Raw genomic sequence first — 10267 nt, 5'->3', positions numbered from 1 at the left:
CCACCTTAGGTGTACGTGGCTGGCGCCTTAGCCGGTTGAGCTATAGGCGCTGGGCCCCGGTTATTTTTTTGTTGCAGTTTGGCTGGGGTCGGGTTCAAACCCGCCACCCTCGGTATATGGGGCTGGTGCCCTTCTCATTGAGCCACAGGCGCTGCCCCACAAGGGGACTATTTTGAAGGTGACCATAGTAACATTCAGCAATGAGGTACATAGCACTTTTTCTAGGATGAGTTTGAGAAGTTAATTTTCTAGACTACATATACATTTCAGACAGATAGGAAATTCATGTAAAGTCAGAAATCAATACATAGAAGGTATACATTGGTTTGGCCTGAAAATGTGGGACATTCCAAGAAGAGGGAGCTTACAGGTTACAGGTGGGTTTAAAGATTCTTTGATTTGTAATTGGTTAAACAAATGAAGCTTTGTCTAAGTGCTTGGAATGCTTTAAGTTAGGGTAAGGAAGTCTGATAATTAGAGACAAACCAGGGGACACAAACCCAGACTCAAGTCATTTGTTATGTAAATTAAAGACCTGTGGGTTTGTCTTGTACAGCCTTATGCCTGTTAATGAGTTACTAGGGATTTCTGCAAGGGTGGGGGTTATAATGAGACATGAGGCAAGAGGCATGTCTGTCTCCCTTTTCATGGCCAGTAACTCAGTTATACAGTATCCCCTTGGCCAAGAGGGGGTCCAGTCAGTCAGCTTGAGGCCTTAAGATCTTATTTTAGTTCATGATTTCTTATTTATTTAAGACAAAATCTCACTCTGTTGCCTGGGCTAGAGTGCCATGGCCTCAGCCTAGCTCATAGCAACTCAAATTCCTGGATTCAAGTGATCTTCATGCCTTGGCATTCTGAGTAGCTGGGACTATAAGTGCCTGCCACAATGCCCAGCTTTTTTTGTTTTTGGTTGCAGTTTGGCCGGGATCCGGTTCAAACCCACCACCCTCGGTATATGGGGCCGGCACCCTACTCACTGAGCCACAGGCACCGCCCTATTTTATTTTATTTTTTCTATTTTTAGTAGAAACTAAGTCTCACTTTTTCTGGGGTTGGTCTTGAACTCCTGAGCTCAAGGGATCCTCCTGCCTCAGCTTCCCAGAGTGCTGGGATTATAGGCGTGAGCCATGGCACCAGCCTAGTTTACAATTTCAATACAATATGGTCGATGCTATCTTAAGAGGTTTATTCAAGATATTAAGTAGACAATTATCCATATTTCATCTGATCAAAGGTCTCACAGATTTTAAGGTAGATGCACAGCACACACACACATACACAAAATGGATAAAAATACTTCCATTAAACTATGGCACAACATTTCTTATTACTTTGATTTTTAATTTTTATACTTATTGATGTGTCATTCAGTTTTATTTTACTTTATTATTTTATTTTATTTGTAGTTTTTTATTTGTTTGTTTTGAGACAGAGGCTCATGTTGTTGCCCTTGGTAGAGTGCCATGGCGTTATTGCTTACAGCAACCTCAAACTCCTGGGCTCAAGTGATCCTCCTGCTTCGGGAGGAGGCCCAAGTAGCTGTGCACTACGTAACCCAGATAATTTTTCTATTTTTTGTGGAGACAGGTTATCTTGCTCTTGCTCAAGCTGGTCTTGAACTCCTGGCCTCAAGTGACCCTATTGCCTTCCAAGGTACTAGGATTATAGGTGTGAACCACTGTGTCTGGCCTATTTTATTTTTTGACACGGGGTCTCATTTTTTCTTCCTAGGGTGCAGCACAATCATAGCTCACTACAACCTGAAACTCCTGAACTTGAGCAATTCTCCTGCCTCAACTTCCTTAGCAGAGCAGCTAGGACTATAAGCCACTCCTGGCTAATTTTATTTATTTATTTATTTATTTTTGAGACAGAGTCTCACTCTGTCATTCTTGGTAGAGTGCTATGATGTCATAGTTCACAGCAACCTCAAACTTCTGGGCTCAAGTGATCCTCTCGCCTTAGCCTCCCAAGTAGCTGGAACTATAGGCACCTGCCACAACCCCAGGCTATTTTTTAGAGATGAGGTCTTGCTCTTGCTCCAGCTGGTCTCTAACTCCTGAGCTCAGGCAATCCACCCATGTCAGTCCCAGAGTGCTAGGATTACAGGTGTGAACCATCGCACCTGGCTTAATTTTTAAAATTGTTTTGTAGTGATAGAGTCTTGCTATGTTGCCCAGGCTGGTCTGCAACTCCTGGCCTCAATTGATCCTCCCACTTCTACCTCCCAGAGTTCTGAGGTTACAGGCATGAGCCACTATTCCTGTCCTTTCAGACTTTTTTTAGATAACATTTTTGTCATGTATCACTCTGGTGCATATATAAAAAGGGAAATCTAAGTACAGTAAAATAAGCTGGCGAAGGGATTGTTCACATTCAGAGCCCACCACTTCTGAATCACTGTACAGAGTTGGGTCCTGTACACTCTTGTCCTCCACCCCCTTATGACTACTGGGATGTGGCATTTCCCAACATCCTACTGCACTACTGACTCTGGGATTTTCTTCCAAGTTACTGTGCAAGATTTGCAGTGACAACAATTTCACAGCTGTTGCCTTTAAGCATGCCAGATGCTAAACTGTGGAGGACTGTGCATTTTGGAATTGGTGAGATAGGTTATCCAGCCTCTGGAGGGCAGATTAGTTCTGCAGCGTCCATGGCAACAAGATGGGCTCCCAACAGTTGAGCATCCGACTATAGTCTTAAACCTCCTTGTGTATGACTGTTGCAACAAGAGGCTGCAGAACTATATGCAAACACCCCCCAAAATGGTGCTTTGTGTCTACTGAGGTGGGCAGGCTCCCTGAAGGAGGGACTAGGGAAGCAGCTGAGCGCCCCTGAACTAGAAGACCTCTCAGGGCCCCTGTAGGCTGAGTCCCACAGCCCTTGCAATGGGTACAAAAAAAAGATGTAGAGCCAGGGGCTTTCCCCTCCTGCAGAGGGAAGCAAATGGGCAAACTTACCCCGCAGAGGCCTCTCCACAGGCCATGCAGGGTGAAACACACTTGGCTGATCCACTTGGGCAATCACACCCCAACTGCTGGCTCTGGGGACATGCCCTCTTACAAGGGATGTGTTCACAGTCCACTCTACCCTGAGATCAATAGGGGCTAATTTCCTCCCAAGGGTACAAAGCAGGTTAAGGTGTGGTGGCTCTAGGGCACATGGTGACTCTCTCCCACCCTGGTCCCTCTAGCCTGTGGGCTCTGGAGACCCTGGATGCACCTGGCCTCCTAAACTCTCCCTCCAAGCAGCACCCTCTACCCTGGTGATGCTCTGGACATCCCAGTCCTTCTGGGGACCCCTCCCAACCCCAGCATGGTGCCAGGGCCTATCCACTGGCAACACTCCCTGCCCCCCGCCCTTCCTCTCTTATTCCACAGGTCTGTCCTTGCCCACAGCACTAGCTATTCTCCAAGAGTTTGCTCCTTGGCAGGCCCTGGGTGAGCTCCTCAGTCCCTCACACCAGACAGAGGCCAAACCTGGTCAGTCTTCTTGACTCTGATCTGCTGGGCACACCATGGCCAGCCAATTCTTTCTAAGTATGGTTCTGACCATGTCCCTCTGTAACTAAACCGCTTCCATGATTTCTAAACTAAACCACTTCCATGATTTCTAAAGGCACACAAGGGGCTAGCCAGGAAGAGTGGGAAAGTGTGTTCTGGGGTGAGACCAGCTATAGGGAGGCCAGGAGAGGAGATGGACTGGCATGTGCCTCCAGGTGGCTGGAGCAGAGCAGAGGATGGGTGGCAGTCCAGAACCTTGCAGGGCCTGAACATCAGCTTCATGAGATAGGCAAGGGCCACACCGTTCACAAGGGTTTGTGAGCCATACCGAGGGGTTGGCATTGTAGGGAAGGCCTAGGGGAACTGTTTTCCAGAGTGGATTAGGATGTCACTTAAACTGTAATATGCACTGGAATCACCCAGGGATCTTGCTAAAATTCAGATTCTGACCCAACAGGTCTGGGGGACTGTCCAAGAATGTGCATTTCTAACAAGCTCCCAGGACTGGAGATGCAAATAATATTGCTGTAAATAAATAAAATAAAGCTGCAAAAGTCCCTGCTCTCATGATGCTGACATTCTGGAAGGGAAGACAGAAGGTGAGACAAGATACGTAATAAGCAAAGCATACTGTTATTTGCTGGAGGGGCTGGGGATGCTGGGGGTGGGGTGGTAGTGATGTAGGATGGTCAGGAAGACCACTCTGGGAGCAGACACCAGAAGGAAGCCAGAGAGCGGACCATCTGGGGAAGGGCTTCCTGGCAAAGGGCAGCAAGTGTGAGGCACCGAAGCAGAGCGTGTCCTGCTTTCAGAGCAACAGTGAGGAGATCAGTGAGGGGGGTGGACAGAGCATGTGAGGACTGTGTCTTATTCCATTTGGTTAGCATGGCACAGAGCCAAGTATGGCTGATCAAAGGTTTGTGGTAGTTTCTAGGGCTGTGGCAGCAGGTGCAGACAAGTGTGACCCTCCAGGTGACCTGGTGTTTGTTGTCCTCACCTGGAGTCTGTCCTCAAGCTACCGCCCAGGCCTGGGAGGGTGGGCGCTTGACCCAGACCCACAGCTCCTGGGTCTTGTGCTGCTTGCCTGGGTTTTAGGGGAAGATCAGCACCTAGATTAGAAGGAGATGGAACACCCCCCAACACACTGCCCCTGCCCACCACGCCCAGATTGAGCCTTGACTACCCTCTGGGAGGCCTTTTTGTCACTACCTTCCACAAACTCCAGCCCAGACCTCAGTTGGGCCTGACCCTGCTGCTGCCTTCAGGGCTGTGCCTCAGCTCTGCCCTTGGAAACACCTGTCAGGCTGTGGCCACAGGAAGAGGAAGGGCTGCAGGAGGGGAAAGCTCTGACCCCTCCTCCCTTCCTCCCTCTCTGGGAGGCTGCTCCCTCCCCAGTACTCTGTCTCAGGACTCACCTTTGAAAGAAACCAGACAACTCCTCATCCTCTGGTGGCTGGCTCCTCGGGGCTCTGGAGGGCAGTGATGCTGTCTCCCACCTGTCCCCATGGCCCTCTGGATGAGGCATTGGCTGCCAGGCTTATCCCGGCCAGTGTGGGAACTTTGCTGGGGAGAGACCAGCTGCAGGAGGGTCACGGCTGCTGAGGACTCAGTGGGATGAGGCGCACAGTCCTGAGCGCTGGCCAGCGCGCATGCGCTTACTGTGTGCTTGTGTGGTCTTGAGCCCTTCACGTCATTAATTCACCAGATCCTCACAATATTGCAGCAGGGGGAACAGCTTTCTCCATTTCCATGGATGGGGAGAAAGGCACAGAGGGGCTAAGTAACCTGCCATGCTCTCATGACTCGTGCATGGCAGAGCCAAGACCAGTCCCAGTGACCCGTCTCATCCAGCAGCATTTGTGGAGCTCAGTCTGGGGTGCAAAGGTGATACTTACTCAATATACGGTGGCCGCTGAGAATAGTGTTGTTATGATTACCGTTACTATGCTTGGGTGCTGTCAGAGGAGGGCTGCCCCTGTCACCGGGCGCCTCGGGTGATGGTGCCCCATCTGAGCACATGTGAAAGTGGGGGGAGCTTCCTCTTTAACTGTCCTCCTTGGCCCCAGGCCAGGCACCTCCCTGACTGCTGTAATTTTGTTTAACCTCAAGACTAAATTGTGTCCCCACATCCCCAGTCACACTGTGTGAGGCATGTTCCCCTGGCAGGCATAAGTTACCTTCCCCCAAGGCAGGCCCTTGCTTGTGTGATGTGTCTGTATGTGTGGTGTAGGGATATATGTGTGTGGTGCATGTATGTGAGGTGTGTGATGTGGTGGTGTGTATATGTGTAGCTTTGCACATGTGTGGTATGATGTAGGTAGTGCATAGGGTGTATATGGTGTGTATGTGTGTGTGGTATATGTGGTATGTGTGTGTGTGTGGTGTAGTGCATAGGGTATATATGGTGTGTATGTGTGTGTGGTATATGTGGTATGTGTGTGTGTGTGGTGTAGTGCATAGGGTATATGTTGGGGGTGTGTGTGGTGTATGTGTAGCTTTGTGTGTGTGTGGTGTAGTGCATAGGGTATATGTGGGAGGTGTGTGTAGCTTTGTGTGTGTGGTGTAGTGCATAGGGTATATGTGGGGGGTGTGTGTAGCTTTGTGTGTGTGGTGTAGTGCATAGGGTATATGTGGGGGGTGTGTGTAGCTTTGTGCGTGTGGTGTAGTGCATAGGGTATATGTGGTGTGTACGTAGTATGTGCATATGTGGTATGTGTGTGGCGCATGTGGTATGATGGGCATATATGGGAGGGGTGTGTGTGTGCCTGTGCACGTGTTGGGGGTTGAGGTGTAAGTCTCCATGGAGACAGGAACACAGTGAGACATTCAGAGAAGTGTCACATTTGCACTGTGAATAAGCAGCCATGACCCCTCCGGAGCAGGAATCTGAAGAAGTTTCCAGGTTTCCTGCAGGGCATCTGGGAAGCCCTTCTCTCTTCACCTTTCAAAAAGTCCCAACACCTCCCAAACCAACGCAATACTCCAAACTTTCTCACAAACCAGGACGTGAGTCTCATGGAGGGAGGAGAGTGGGAAAATTGCGAACCAATAAACAAACCCTTGGAGTAAAAGTTGGAATTTTGTAAAGTGGCACAAAGCATGTCTGTGATTTCCCACATCTCCATGGAGTGGGGAGCAGAGCTGAGTCCCCGTTTGCCAGCCAAGAGTCTGTGATGACACAGCTATTGTGGATTTACAGTGAGCAGCTGCCAGAGATGTAGAAAAAAACAGCTCAGGTGGTGTCTGTCAAACAGGTGTTAGCTGACATCTGAGATACTAGAAGATTTTAAGGTACACACCGACAAACAAGCATTTGAAAACAGAGTCCACATGGCAGAAGAGCCAGCTGCCCACCAAGGACAGGTTCCCTTCCCTCATACACAGCTGTGCCCGGCCCCTTGCCAGTGCCTGAGGCCCAGAAGAAGTAGGCAGAAGTGATGTATGCCATGTCCAGACCTGGCCCATACGATCCTCCATGTGACACTGCATCTCTCTCTCCCCTCATCCGTGGGCTGGATTAGATGTCCAGGGCAACCATGGGGGCTGAGAGCTGAAGATGGGGGAGCTCCATGAACCCTCCATCAAGCTGGGACTGAGTGGAACTGAACCTCCCTGTTCCCTTCTCCAGAGGATCAGACTTAAGGGAATGAGAAATGAAGTTTGCCATGTTAGATTATTGAGATTTAGGGGTTTACTTGTTACAGGAAATGTTACCGGACAAAGAGGGTCTGGCTGCCTGTCACTGTCAGCCAATATGCAGAGACAGGGATGGGTCCATCAAACCTTATCAGAAGGCCAGGATTCAGGAGAACAATGAGAGTAGCTTCTCCAAGAGTGTTCTGTTTCCATTTCCAAAATTACAGTTTTATACATAAAAGCTCAAAGCAAACACCACACCAACCTCTATTTTAAGTAACAGTCAGCATACCTCAGTGACCTATTACAACATTCCAATCCAAAAGTTAATCTCCTAAATCAATCCACCTAAATTACTCAAGATAGGTATCCCTAAGGTGGGAGCTAAATTCACAAAACAGTAAGAATGGGACACAGTGGGTGAAGGTCAGGCAGGACCTAACCAACTAGACCAGCTGTGTCATGTCTGCTCTAGCCTGACGGACTCCAGCTTATTCTCACCACGTGCTTTCACTACATTAATTAAAACATGTTTATGGCTGAAGATGACTGGTAGATAATTAAGATAGTAGCAGACCATAAGTGTGAACGCATGATGGAGTCCCTGGCAGTGGCGAAGTGACTCAGGGTACTGGTAACTTAGATGGCTTGCTGATGACTCAGAGGCCAGTAATTAATTAAAATATTAAGAGAAAACTAAAACATTTCCTGGAAACTAAGATGTTAACTGACAACTAAGAGTCAGTTGATAACTAAAATTGGCGCTCTTTGTAGACACTTGGTTTATGCTCCTCTTCTTGGCTCTCTTAGCCTGTTTCTGTGTAGTGGCTGTCCCCTTATGTACTTCCCACTGACAGTGAAGCCCCATCTGGAGTCCACCTGATGAAGCCCCTCTGGCCTGCTCTGGCCCCGTTTCTAATGAGGGGGCTTGCCTTTACCCTGATGGATCACATGCTAGGCCCGATGAATGACATCAGCCTCTGGGCAGCCAGCCTCCTCTGTGGATCCCACAGCATCCCTTTCCACCCCCAACACTGCCTGGGGAAGAGGAATCCCTCCCCAGGATCTAGTTCTCCTGGTTGCAAGGGCAGGCCAGAGATGTGCAGCTGCAGATGTGGTGGGTGAGGCCTCCTTTGGATGGGCCCAGGGGTGGGCCACCCTGATTAATCCCAGATGAGGTTCTTCTGTTGTTTGTGGGAAGGATGAACTGGGGGAGGCAGTGCACAGGGCTGCTGGGAGGCTGAGGAGCTCTCATCCTGACGGCAGGGGCCCCTTCCCTCTTCCGTGGGGTTTGCCTGGCAGCTTGTGGAGTTGAGCAGAGTCAGCCTCTTGACTTCCAGGTCCCAATGGTGGTGGCCAAAGGAGGCTCTGTCTGTCTGCTAGAGGTGACCTGCTGGGTCATGTCTGCTCTAGCCTGCCTGAGTGGTCAGTCCCCAGTTTAGAGAGAGCCCACACCTCACACGCTGAACATCAGGAATGTGTTCAATCACGTGTGCAGCCAGTGAGCCAGCCTTCCTGGATGCAGTTCAGGAAGGTGGTTTTGGCAGGTTCTAGGGTTCCCTGGGGACAACTGGAGAGAACGGTAGAAAACAGGACTGGCTGGGAAAATCCTGGCAATGTGGGGGCTGGTTTTCATGGAGGTCTTCCGGAAGAAATGAGGTGGAGCACGGTGGGAGCCTGGCTCTGCTGTCTTCCCATCGTCGTGGGCAAGGCCCCGTATGTGGTAAAGCACTTAGAACAGGGCCCGGCAGCAAATGAGAGACATGATTACTGCTGATGCTGATGCTGGGGAACCACAGACCACGGCTCCTACACACACTGTGCCTGGCTTGTGCTAAGAACTGGAATTCAAGCTCAGGGCCGGAGGCACAGGAGATGAGTCATGGGAGCGGGGTTCCAGCAGTCTCCCCAGGGCCTCCTCATCCCCTTGTCCCACCCAGTCATGTGGACAGGCCTAGGGAGAGGGATGGAGCCCTGGAGTGAGGCTGAGTCTTCTGGACTGGACGGGTTGTGGGCCCCATCGCTGGATCTGAGGCCTCTGCCCCCAGGACTGCTCTTTCCAGGGTGCTCCAGGCTCTCCCTCCCTCCCTGCCAGCCCAGTCCGCCCTCCCACTCACCCGGGGGCATTCCCTACTTGCTCACTGTTGGTCACCTCAGATTCCATTCTCCAGTCTCATCAGCTTGGATGAGAGCCTCTAGCCGCCCACTCCCCGAGTGTCAGCCCACGAAGCAGCTGTTTTCTGCTTGCTCTTTTCACAAGGAGAAAGAGGAGAGCAAACTCTTCTTTTTGTCTTCCCTGCTGCCTGGCTTTGAACTATGGACTTGTAGGGGTTGAGGGGAGGGTCCTCCATTAAGAAAATTTACCTCCTGGTCTAAATTTTGCCTGGTGGTCTTAACACTGAACTTGTCCTACAAAATATGAGAGGAGATGCTCTAAGCAGAGCAAGCACAGATTTGGGTTCAGAATGCTTCATCACTTACTGTTGTGGTCTCAAGCAAATCTCTGGCTCTGAGCCAGTTTTGTCCTCCGCAAAAAAGGGACAATGCCTCCCTTTTGGCCTTCTCCACCATGTTGACGCTATCAGCATTCCCCAGGAGGGCAATGTTGCCTACGGTCTTTCTGTCCTCAGGTTGCAAGATTCCAAGGCTGAGAGACAAGGAGGTGAGCTCCTCACACCTACCCAGACGGGGCCAACGATAGCTTTATGGGGGCTGCTTTTAGTTTCTATGGACTCCACTTAATATTAATACAGAAAATGAAGTCTGTTTTCCTAACTGGGGCATATCCTCACAGGCAGCTGGATACCCTGACTGGGAGAAAAAAAGAAAAAGCAAGGGGAACAGGTTCTTAGCTCATTTGTATCTTCACAAAATTGTCCATTTGGATGTTTTCCCTCATGATTGAAATACTTCATTGCCAATAAAAATGAGAAAATGCAAAAAGTAGAAGGAAAAAGTATTGTGTGCAACTCTCATCCAAATGTCAGTCTCTTGGTTTTTTTTGGAGGGGGGCAGTGTCTCACTCACTGCCTGGGCTAGAGTGCAGAGGCGCCATTATAGCTCACTGTAACATCAAACTCCTTGAGTGATTCTCCTGCCTTGGCCCCTGGAGTAGCTGGCAC

This window comes from Otolemur garnettii, unplaced genomic scaffold (genome assembly GCF_000181295.1).
Source record: "Otolemur garnettii isolate 467f Iridium unplaced genomic scaffold, OtoGar3 scaffold00082, whole genome shotgun sequence".
Classification (NCBI taxonomy): domain Eukaryota; kingdom Metazoa; phylum Chordata; class Mammalia; order Primates; family Galagidae; genus Otolemur; species Otolemur garnettii.
The sequence above is the reverse complement of the archived record's forward strand: the minus strand, read 5'-3'. Positions refer to the sequence as shown.